Raw genomic sequence first — 7,473 nt, 5'->3', positions numbered from 1 at the left:
AGAAAGAAAAGAATGGTAGTGGAAATGAATATCAATAAGAAGTTGTAGAAAATCAATTGAAAAAATTAAAGAATAAAAAGGAAGCTCTACAGTTGGCAATAAGGAAAATAAAACTAATTTTAGATGTATTTAGGATGAAAGGTATCCTGTCAATGCTATTTCAGGAACATAACACCACCAAGATAATAATAAAAAGCACATAGTTTCAATAAGTATTTATATTTACTATCTGGTGGAAAGAAAAAAAAAAGAGAGAGATACATGTTACATATTTCCCATTAAAAAAAAATGTTACTGAACAGGTTACTAGATGGGTAAAAACATGTTGGCTACATGTGCTTAAAAGTTCATGGAATTCTACCTGGAGCTGATGACAAGTGAAGTGCAAGGGCCTGTCATGGAACCTCTTGTGTCTACTGTCTTTACTTTTGACTTGTAGGAGGAGTCACCAAATCAGGGATTCCAACTGACGTGCTTGAAGGCAGGGCTGTGGTTCAGATGGACCCATATTCCATCTGCAGGTTGGCAGAATAGGTAAACACGAATGTTGTGAAATTCAATGAGGACAAATGTGAGTCCTGGTCCTGGGTTGTAAGAACCTGATACCACACCCTATGATCCTGCCTGGATGAAAATGCTGCTTCCATGATCCAAACTGACTTCAAGCAACAAAAATTCTTCTTTTTCTAATCTACACTTGGCTTTGAAAAGCAGCAGCAGGGTAGAACAAGTAATAGGATGAATTTCATTCTCCAGACAGATGAGCTCCTAACCACCTTTCCCTGGGTCATTGCACAGGCTGAAACCCTCTCTCTGTAACCCTGACCAACTGTTCCCGCTCTTCCCAGTGGGACCGGCATCCAAGATCAAATTCTCACATGACACAGAAGAATAACCTGGGCTCAGAGAGCTGTGAAAGTGCTGTGAGAAAGTCAGTAAAGAAATAGAAAAGACAAAAGTCTCACCCAGGGGTGGGATTGTCAATATAGCATCATAAGAATTTCATAGAGGGAGAAAACACCAGCTTTGCAGGTTTAAAGTCCTGAAGGAGTAAAAAAAAATAAAAATAAATAAAAAAAAGCAGGGGAGCATGGAGGCTACTCAGTCTGGTGCACTTATTTGGGAACTAACTGTAAAGCACTGAGTCAAATCACCAGTGCCATCAGGGTTGATGGAGGTGGTGACAGACAGGAACTCAAAGCATGAAGGATGTGTCCCAGTGAGTGGTGGTGGCCAATCCTTCCCTCTCCTGGCTGATGCTGGCTTCTCAGCAAAGCCACTTCATACCAGAGGCAGTAGGCACGCTAATGCTTAGACTAAGAGCTCATTAACTCCTAGCTATCTTTTATATGTTAGCAAATAAATTTTACTTTATACCCTGAAGGTGCACACATCCTGACTGCAGACTGTCTTTGTGCCTAGCTAAAGAAGTCTGAGCGAACCAACTGGAAGAAGAGCCATAACAACACTGCAGGAGCACATCAGTCCCTTGGGTTAACCGTGGGAAACTGACTTTTATCTTACAGATGCCTCAATATTTGCTAAGACTCCACCAACTAACTAGAATTTCTCTGGAGACCTTCTCCAAGCATTTTTCAGGGAGAAGGAGCCCAGAATAGCCAACTAGAGACAAAATTATGAAGCCCAATTTTGTGACACTTGCACTTTCATAACCTAGATCTGACTACAAAGCTGTTTCTCCAGTTTCTAAAAGGTCTTTATTTTTCCTTTCCACACAGTTTCCTTCTCACAGAGAAGACCTCATTCTGAGTTTCTTTGAGATATATCAACAAAGGAACAGTTGATGGCAGATCGTCATCATCATTACAACTGACAGATAGGGCTGAGCTGAAACAGTGTCCAAAACTCAGGGAACCAGAAGATTTGGCAGAGATCAGCAAATACCAGTATCTCACACAGATCCATCAAAAGCTTATGTAAAGGATGTCAATAGACTGCTTCTGGCCCTTCAAACCCCATGTCAGTCTGTGATGTCCCCAGCCCTGCTGAGGTAGCTCCTCCAGCTGAACCTCTGCAGGGGGGTGCAGGCACATCCAGTGTGTCATTCCAGGTTGGTGCTTAGGAGCAGAGGCCCCCCTGGCTCTGGTGAGCATTTGGGCTGCCTGTGACACTGGTGTCACCAGAATGTGCAGCCACTGCTGGCAGCACCTGCAGGAGAAAGCTGAGCTCAGGGGAGCTGTGGAGTTACGACTGCTCAGTTTCTGCTGCAAGAAAAGGTGTTTTGTTATGCTATTAGCAGTGCAGCAAGCTCAGATGAGAAGCTGGGGGGTTGTGGCCGAGTCCCTTATTCAGCATGGGATGAGTGTAGCATGTAGTGGAAGATGAAGTGTGGTGCAGCTTTCAGTGGTTTGTGGAACACGTGGCCTTGCTCAGCTTTGATGCCCCCATTAAGAGAAAAGTGTTGATAAACTGGCAATTAGCTTTCAGGAGAATGAAAAAAAATTACTAAAATTCACTCTATAATGCAAGACCTTATGGTTTCTTCTATTTATATGAAATGTGAGTCTATATGTAACTGTTGCACTATCGTTCATCTAACCAGCAAACATAGAGCAGGATTTAGCCAAAGTTGTAAGTGGGCAGCATAAAATGAAAAATAAGAATTATATCCAGAGAGTTCACAGTTTTCCATGGATTCTCTAATACTGGAACTAATTTCAAACTATGATCACTGGGTTTTAAGATAAGCCCAACCTGAAATGATAATCTAGCCTTAAAGACTTCATTAAACACGTCTAGCAGTCTAGATCTTGATGCCCTTTTTTTTTTTTTTTTTTTTTTTTTTTTTTTTTTTTTTTTTTTTTTTTACGTTTATTAACCTATGAATTGCTGTCTCCTGATGAAATTCAGCTCCATGCCACCACCCAGTGGCCTTTTCTTAACCAAGACCAAAGAGCCGCTGAACACTGCTTGCACACATGCAGTACCGGTTGGAAGCAAGGGTGCTGGAAATTATTTTACTCCATCTTTTCTGTGGATTGGCTCAGTTGAAATGTAGACATATATTTGATTTTACCCTCTGGAGCTAGATTACCACAAATTTGAGATGATTAAATTGTTTAAAAGTTATCTACATATTAAGTTTGATGTTGCTATAGAAACAGTCATTGTGAAACAACCAAATTCAGTTGGCACCAGAGAAAACTTAATTTTTTTTAAACAATTTAAAAAAAAAAATGAAACTTGTTTCAAGTTTTTAAATAAGTACAAAATAGATTATATTACTAGCTTTTAGTAAGAAATAACCCTTTGCTTTGTAGCCCATATTTTGTACACTCATACTAAGAAAAAGTATTTTCTACAGGTTTTTTTCTCCAGTTGAGATCATTTAGCTATTTGCAATGTCATCTCTGTTTTAAACTGAAATAAATGTCTTGGATTTATACCCTGAAATGTGTATGATAAAAGAAGTTCTATAAACATGAGCTTCTTTGTTAAATTAGGTGGTTTATTTCATGTGGAAGAACTAGCTCTGGTCTTACTACCAAGCATTAATAATTTAGAATGTTTATACACACACAATGATTTTGTAAAGCAGTGGTTCACGTATACCTATACTCTTGGTATTTTTTACATTAAGAGTCACAAGGCTGTTGTCAGTTCTCCCATTTGTCTGCCCCTTCCATCTCTTTCTTTTCTGTTGTGTTCCCAGCTTCCTGCAATGTCACTTTTCATTAAGAACATAGGTGTGCGTATAGGCAGTGCGCTCTTCTAACACTTTTTCAAGAAAAGGCAGTTTAGGGAAACACTGCTCCAGGAGGAAGTACAAGATCTCTTCTTCCACGTTGGTTTAAGAAGTAGAAAATAAACTCCTCTGATGCCCCATCACAGCTGTGATTGCATCTTCCTTACCTCTTATGTCTAATACCAAAACCACCCCAGAATCTCTCTCTTCTTTCACATTCACTAGCCCTGCTACTGTTGTCAAAACACTGTTTACAATTTATTAATGCTACCATAGCACTGAAATTAAAAGACAATGAAATTAAAGGATAATGAAAAGCTTTTCAGCCTGTAATTAATCTGCAACTATTAACAGATGCAAAAGTCTGTAGTCTTCAGCACAAATTAGATTTTTGCAGAGTAGGAGTAATACCACAAACGTTTAGAAAATAATTCAAGCTGCAGACATGGAAGACCTACAATAATCATCTACTTTGACTTTTGTATAGCACAGGCTGAAGGAACTGAAGGAATATTTTTGTATCGCGTTCATAATTTTTAAGAGACTACAACTTTTTGAGAGACACCTTATCCAAACTGACTGTACTTTTTATTATTATTATTATTAACAGCTAACTAACGTCCAAGGCACCTTAATTTCACACTTGCCAAATAACATTCTGAAAATAAAAATAAAAAATTAAATTAAATTTTAAAAAAATAAAAATAAAACATTTTGAGTGTTACCTACACATTATACTTTCAAGTTGAACTCATTTCTTACTTTTATTTTTGCTTTTCACTCACAAGCTTTTCATTAAATGGTAAATACTGTAACTTCACCACACACATTTTTGTTTTGTGAATCCAGAGCCAAAGAAGACAATGACCTAACAGAGTCTACAATATAACCCAGCATCTTCAGAAAATTAAAAATGTTAAAAAATTAAGAGTGCTACTGTGAAAATTGCGCCTTTATGCTTGGTTGTTATTTTTTTCGAAGTACCTTTCAGAACTGAGAAAGCTGGCAAAAAATCTTTATTTTCATAATCCACAGAGTATTAATTTTAGGTCCACTTTCTATTCAGAAACCTTAGGATTTCATCCAGTGCAAAGGTTGACAGCATGAGCATTATTCAGAATTTACTTCAAATTTAAAACTTCCATGAAATATTCCTCTTTTATTCAATTTACCATGAGCGCTGGCTCAGGATTCCCACAGAAATATGCTTAATTCTGACATCTGACAATGAACCCAAAAATATGGTGTTTCAGACAGCTTCCAACATAGGCCCCTGGTAATGCTCCCGGTGAGCTCCCACTGTGCCTGCAGACTGCCACGTAACTGCTCTTCTGCTTCTGTGGTGCAGTCAGGTGTGGTGCCTTGAAAAGCAGATGTGCCAGAAATAAATGCAAATCTGATTAGGTTCTAGCTTACAAAAAAAGGAAAACATGAAAGGTCAGAAGATGAATCAGGCAGCCTTTCATTTCCCTTTTTAGTTCCTCTAACTTGGCATGATTAACTTCAAGGACATGCTCAGGCCCCACTAATTTGTGATGAAGTCCCTTCATAAGTGTGCTTGTTCTGAGATGGGAAGTGTGGACGTGGGCTGGAAGGGCTCTCTATCCCCCACTTCTGCAGCTAGAGTCATGAGAACTTGCTGTACTAGGGAGATAAGCACCATGCAGAAGTGGGAGATGCTGGCACTGTGTTTTGTTTTCATTGTGCACTCCCAGTGAAAATATTTGTTAAATACAAAGCGTTTTCTATTTTCAGCATGATTTATTGCTCTTAGTGCAAAGGCAATTTATCAGTGTATCCCCACGTGTTATCTCCATGCATTAAAGAACAGACTGGCTTCAGAGAAGAATACTGCAAAAAGGATGGTGGACCAACAGTTGATACACTTTTGGGCTCCAAGAGTGAAATTACCACAAACTGGTGTATGTAACTGATTTTAAAATGACACTTACAACAGTAAACACTACTGTCTGGAAAACAAGTTAAAAAAAAAAAAAAAAAGAGCATCATAAGGAGCTGCTGCAAGTCTGACTCTTCCTGAAAATTAGATCAGTGTTTACAGATACCTATATATAGATACGGATGTGTAATTTATAACTCTTTTAATCTTGAGCAGAATGCATATGAAATACAGTTTTGTGCTTTTAGATCTGAAATGCAATTCAACATGTTGACACCTATACGACAATTAAAAAAATCATACTTTAAAAAAAATTGTATTTTAATGTGTATTGGTTTATCAACCACTAAGTACATTTTTAAGCATATCAAAGCATTTTATTAAGCATATTAAGCATTTTAAAAGAATCTCTGTCTACCTAATTTAATCCAAATACTATTCTTCACCTAAGGTACCTGTTTTATTTATATTATCTATAAAGAAAAAATAGAAAAAATAATAAATACCAAAAGCGAAATAAGTAATCTAAAAATAAGTAATCATAAATATCAGTGATGCAGAATAAATTTATGCTTTTTAAACCTATCATTGCTACAGATGGACCATTAACTGAAGAAATCAAAACACCATAAAAAAAAAGCTTTCATTGCATTGTCTTTGGAGAATGAAATTAATGTGCTGTACTCAAAAGCAGAAATTATATTACGGCATATTTCTCTGAGATGACAAAAAAGCACATTAATGATTATAGTGGAATATAAAATATCACATATTATAACTTTATGTTTGAGAGATGTCCTACCTCCAGCAGATATATGCGCCATGATCCTAAGCACAGAAATTTGCTATTTTTTAAGCTATCTTTAGAAAATATGATGGAAAGTGAAAAAGGGCACTGAAGAAAAAAACAAGTACAGTTATGAAAAATAAGCATATCTTTTTGTTTATTAACAGAAAAAGCTATTGAATATTTGGTGCCTGTGGCCATTTTCTACCCAGTATTATTATCTGATGAAGTTTGAAGATCTAAAATTTTCACGTATTTTTTGAAATCTTTTACCCAGTAGCATGGATGAAGACTTGAATGCTGTGTTGCCACACACCAGGGATGCTGAGCAAATCAGTTTTGTGCCACGTATGTAGAACATGCAGTAGAATTTCTAAAAGCTCCTAACGCTCCATACATGTACAGATCAGCCATGAAGCTTACTGCCACAACTCTGATGAGCCTGGGCCAGATCAGACACACTGCATGTGCACTGAATGTGGATTGTACGTGCATAATAAACCCTAAAAGCTGGGACCTGATGAATTTCCTACCATGAGACAGCCACCTGTGGCTGTACCTTCGTCAGTGTACTTCCTTTCCTCTCTGGAATATCCTCAACAAAAATACAGCTGTAGTGCTGTCAGAGAGCAAAACCCAAACTGGTGTAGGTAACTAGCATAAATTAGGACTCTTAATTATAAATGCTCAATTTGTGTGTGCAATTCTTAGGGAAAGAACACCTAGCAGTGCTAGCCTGGTAAGTCTGGTAGGTAATTCTACATACAAAAGTAAAGCTGGTCCTTGAAACTAAAAACAAATTGAAAAATCCACTGATGAGTTTTCAACCGGATTTTATTCTGAAAAAAAAATCATAATTATCTATTTTACCTTATTTTTCATTTAACTTAACTGAGCAGTAAGAGAAACTGAACATATGTATTAATAACTGATAAAACATGAAGGTCTTACTGCAAACCAGCATTATCTGGTTACTGTACAGGTTCTACCACCTGGGTCTCCTTAAAGCAATCTAAGCCATATGTGTAACTGCTGTGAGTAAGCTGTTGACCTACAATATGCAGTACAGTTTAAGTCTTT

This window comes from Cygnus atratus, chromosome 1 (assembly GCF_013377495.2).
Source record: "Cygnus atratus isolate AKBS03 ecotype Queensland, Australia chromosome 1, CAtr_DNAZoo_HiC_assembly, whole genome shotgun sequence".
NCBI classification, from domain to species: domain Eukaryota; kingdom Metazoa; phylum Chordata; class Aves; order Anseriformes; family Anatidae; genus Cygnus; species Cygnus atratus.
This window is presented reverse-complemented; position numbering follows the sequence as displayed.